We start from the raw sequence: 5,350 nt of genomic DNA, 5'->3' as shown, positions 1-5,350 counted from the left end.
GGGACCTCAGAAGATAGGCATAAAGCTCTGCTTCTGACAAGCTAGTCATTACCAATCCTGGGGGCCCAGTTCTATCCTGACATATTTAAAGAGATTAGCAAGAGTCCAAACAGGAATGTCATTTCCTAATGTTTATCGTCTCAGCTCATTTGCTCAGTGGCATCACTAGCCCTCTCCTTTCTCCTTCTCAACTACTCTTACTCTGATCTTTATTGCCTAGTCTCCACCATTTCGCTTATTTTTCCTGGTCTAAAGCTTTAATCAGTTTCTTGCAAAGACTTATGCTTCCTTCCTGTATTATAATTTCTTTTTCTCTGATTAGCCAGAAACAACAATACATGTAGCTGTTTTCAAACACAGGGAAACCACACATGTAGCCATATTCACAGACACTAATTTGCTGTATAAGATCTCCTTTTAGTGTTAAAGTGCAAAGATGTCACTGTGAGGACCAAGGTGAACCTGACTCAAGCCACGGTATTCTCTACTGCCCCATGCCTGGGGTAGGTGGCCAGTGGATAGGGGGGCCTAGAGAAGAACTGATACAACAGAATTTTGAAGCTGGTGAAGAGCAGTGACTATCCCATGACCTGCCAGCAGAAAGGCAAATCTGTCCTGGAAGGAGTATAACTGGAATACTCCCTAGAAATGAGGATGGTGAGACACCGTTTCATGTATTTTGGACTTATTCTCAGGAGGTACCAGTCCCTAGAAAAGTACACCGTGCTTGATAAAGTAGAGCGTTACTGAAAAAGAGGACAACACTCATCAAGATAGACTGACACAGTGACGGCAACAATGGGCACTAACAACAGTAGTCATCAGGACGGTATTCGTGTTTTACATAAACAGGATCATGATGAGTCAGTACCTCCTTGATGGCATCTAATAAAAATAACAATCTCAACTGCACACTTAGTGCTTTCTGGAAATCCACTCTTTCTCTCTTTTCTCTCTCTTTCCCAGTGTGCACAGTAACACTTTTAAATATCCTCACCTACTTTAAGTCTTTATTCTCATTTTTTCATTAATTTAAATGTATTCTGCCATTTCTAATTCTATCTAGAGTTGCACATCATCTAAAATGTTAAAACATGATAATAATAACAATGCTGAACTATTTAACATTCATTTGCTTTAATGTAATCAGGAATACAATTTTATCTTTTTTATGAGAAATTCCTGATGATACAAGTCTCCATTTAAAGATGCTTAGTCTGAGAGACCTTCTTTGGCAGCTAAAGTTGGATAACCTTTATTATTATAGGACCTCATAGAAACTTATATTTTCTTATTATAAGAATGAACATACCTAATTATATACACTTACAATTCTCTGAGCCTAACAACGAATATTGAACTTTTCCCAACTAAATTATTATATGAAGGCAAGAAGGAAAAAAGGAAGAAAGAAAAGACGGCGGAAGGAAATAAAGGATACTTGTTATATAAAAATTGAGAGAATTTTGAATAGAAGCCATCAAGTGGGAAAGAGATCCAACATAGGCAAGAATAAACTTAGAAATATGATTAGGATGTTCCAAATGTGTATAAAAGCAGACAAGATATAGTTAACTAGAATGTGTGACTAAAACATGTGTATTTGCTCTGATAGATTGGAAGGAAGCATTACGCATTTTCAATGAAGGAAATATGATACATTGTTGTTGTTAGGTGCTGGTGAATTGGCCTCAGTCCTAGTGACCCTGCGCACAACAGAATGCAACCCTGCTCGGTCCTCTGCCAGCCTCACAATGGTTCTTGGAGCCCATGGATGCAGCCATTGTGTCAGTGCATCTTGTGAAAGGGCTTCCCCTTTTTTGGTTGCCCTGATGCTTTACCCATTCCAGCCTCCTTCTCCAGGGACTAGCTTTTCCTGGCAAGATCAAAGAAGTGGTGTCTCTGAAAGATTAATTTGCCATTTCACTGTCGGAATGAATTAGCAACAGATTTCTTTGGGGTATGCATGTTGTGAGGAGAGTATTAAAAAATTAGAATGGCCTGATGATGTTTCACACACACACACACACACACACACACACACACACACACACACGTGCCATGCTTTAGCTTTTCAGCTTCTTGAATAGCACAATCTGTTTAGCCCTGAGCTATTAAGCAAAAGATTGACCATTTAAATCTATTTAGTGGCACTTCAGAAGATACAGACCCGGTGATCTGCTTCAGGATGGTCTCAAAAGTGAAAACCCTTGCAGTGCAGGTCCAGTCTACAACACATGGGGTCACCAGGAGTCAGAATCAACTCCTTAGCAACTGCTTGTTTGGAGCTCTACTCGAGACGAATGAAATTTCTTGGGAGGACCTAGAATTTGTTTTTTTTTCTAAAAGTCCACACGTTCAACCAAGTTTTTCTTCCCTTTCTGTGGTAGGTACATAATTTTGTGTCAACTTGATAAATAAAATGTAGGGTGAAGTCTAGCCTGTCAATCAGTTCATGGCCTAATGATGGCTTCCTGGGGGTGTGGCTTTCTTATAAGGGGGGTGGGGTAGATGTCCTGGAAACACCCCCCCCACACACACACACACCTGCTGCTTTCACTTTCCTGCTGGTGAGTCACGTTGAAACCTGTGAGCCCTGTGACGTGGCCACCGCCATTGGATCCACAAGACTTCGCACCCACTGACCTATGGTCTTTCTGCACTCTGCATCGTTGTATGTGGCTGCTTGTGTCTGAAGAGGGACTTATGGACTAGTATGAGATTTATGGACTAGAATTGGGTTTTGGACTTGATCTGGGCTGGGCTGGGCTGTTTGCTCGATATATAATTCGTTCTTGATATAAAGCTCTTTCTTACATACATACGAGTGTCTAGATTTGTTTCTCTCGTCAGCCCAACTTAACAAATTTCTAAAATTAAAATGGCAACAGCGTAAGTGCCATTGCCAGAATATGGTTTTTCCTCTTAAGAATGATTCAATATGAGGGATTGACTTCTCAGCACTAGTGCACCAGAGATAGCCAGTTAAAGAAATGTTAAGGTAAACGTGTTCTGATTTGAATACATTTTAGTCATGTTGAGTTTGATATTATAAAAAGACAGCTAAGTGGAGCCTTAGGGAAAACCAAAACTGTCTGTGTCGTATAGAGATGGAGAATGAACGTCTGGCCCAATGGTCCTGCATATAAGTCCCTCTAAATCATCAGTACCAGCTAACATCACACACCTCATTAAAGAGAAGCAGTTTTAGGCATCATATTAGGAATGAGTTAGTTAAATATGTGGCCAATATGGCCCACAAATGATATTATAAATATCTAAGTGGCCTTTAGGGAAAAAAAAAAAAGCTCCCCTCCCCAGTGTAAGAAAACAGCTTTTTTAAAAAAAACACACACATAGATTTTGTGATTTTTCTTTCATGGTCTCACATTCCTTCAAATGTTTTGCATGATGTCTCTATTTTAGTAGCACCGAAAGAGAAAGGCCTGGTTTTACAGAAGAAACCTTTTTTGAGTTCTACGCTGTAATACATGGGGCTGCCATTAATCAAAAGTTATAAAATGGCAATCAACAACAACAAAGATGTATAGTAATATAGATTCGTGTGCTTTTGTTTATGCATATGTGTTTGCAGATGTATGTTTGAACAGCTGACCAATTCCTACTTATATCTTACCTCAGATGTTTCTCTATCTCAGACGCTTGACTTCCTCTCCTTGTCTCTATGCAACCTATATCTCTGTAACTGTTGTCTTATCTTTTCCCAACTCAGTTGTAAACTCTTTGATGAAATGAATATTGCTCCACGCATACTTGTGAATTAAATGTTTAAGATAATGGCATGTATACAAAAAATATGGTTTAAATGGTGGTAAAATAAATGAAGTTCTTAGAATAGATGAGCACTTCAACAGAGGACACAATGAGGGTAAAAGAATGAATTTTAGAAGATATTATAGATTAAATGGTGTTCCTCAAAATATTTGTTATGAAATGCTAAACCTGATTTCTATGGTTTCTGGCTTTCTCCTTTCCATTTTTCTTGTTTCAGTAGCTTCTGTTTGCTCAAAGCTTTGCCATCAGTATTTCATATACCAGTAGAGTTATCCATGGTGAAGGTTTCAGTGGAGCTTCTGGACTAAGAAAAAACTAGAAAGAAAGAATTGGCTTCCTACTGCTGAAGGATTAGCCATGGAAAATCACATGAATAGCAACAGAGCATTGTCAGAGATAGTGCCAGAAGATGGGCCCTTCAGTTTGGAAACCTCTCAGAATATGTCTGGAGAAGAACTCCCTTCTCAACAATACTTACCTGAGCGGAGTAACGTTTCCAAGATTTTCATTTGTTTGCTGATGGGGAATGACTCATAATGAGGATAAACACCTGAAAACATCTATAAGTAATCAGAATGTAGAATGTGAGAAGTGTGAATCTAGGAAAATATAAGGTCACCCAAAATTAAATGAAAGGCATAAATATCAATATTCTAGGCATTAGTGAGCTGGAATGCACTGGTATTGGCAATTTTGAGCTGGACAATCATTTGGCTTCCTGTATCAAGAGTACAAATTCAAGAGAAATAGAATCGCATTTATTATCAAAAGAAACATTTCAAAATCTATCTTGAAGCACAATGCTGTTTGTCTTAAGATAATACTTATCTACCTATAAGGAAGTCCAGTTAATACAACTCTTATTCAATTTTATGCACCAACAACTAAACTAGTGATGGAAACTTAGTTTGAAATTGATCAAGCATGCAACCAAGTTTTATTGATAAATGGATGGGAAACTTTGAAACAAAGAGGAATAATGAGTAATTCGAAAATGTGGTTTGGTGATGAAAACAGTCTGGAGTTGCATGATAGAATTTTGCAAGACCAATGACTCCTTCATTGCAAACACTGTTTTCAACAATATAAACAATAACTATACACATGGACTTCACTAGATGGAATATTCAGGAATCAATTGATTGCATTTGTGGGAATAGATCATGTAGAAGCTTAATATCATCAGCCAAAACAAGGCCAGAGACTGTCTATGGAAAAGATCACCAATTGTTCGTATATAAGATCAAATCGAAGCGGAATTAAACAAAATCAGTCCATGAGAGTCAAAATACAAACTTGTACAGCCCATCTGAATTTAGAGAACATCTCAATAGCATATATGATACATTGAATACTAATGTGCAGAAAACCAGAATTATGAGACAGCATCAAGCATACCATACAGGAAGCAAGTGAAAAGTCATTAAAAAAATAAGAAATAATACTTACCTGGCAGGGGAGATACCATGATCACGAAGGTGGTTTTCCCAGGGCGAGGCTCACCCATTGCACTCCGGATGTGCTGACCCTGCAATTTCCCCAAATGTGGGAAACT

The 5,350-nt window shown here is 38.3% G+C and overlaps 1 pseudogene; it reads left to right on the top strand.

The window, feature by feature from the left end:
- Nucleotides 1–5,236: 5,236 nt before the first annotated feature.
- On the top strand, nt 5,237–5,350 carry LOC115870277 (annotated as a pseudogene).

The sequence above is a fragment of the Echinops telfairi genome, unplaced genomic scaffold, assembly GCF_000313985.2.
Source record: "Echinops telfairi isolate 266 unplaced genomic scaffold, ASM31398v2 ScPeMD7_443;HRSCAF=831, whole genome shotgun sequence".
In the NCBI taxonomy this organism is placed as follows: Eukaryota; Metazoa; Chordata; class Mammalia; order Afrosoricida; family Tenrecidae; genus Echinops; species Echinops telfairi.
Note: the sequence above shows the minus strand (reverse complement) of the source record. Positions and strands in the feature narration are given on the sequence as shown.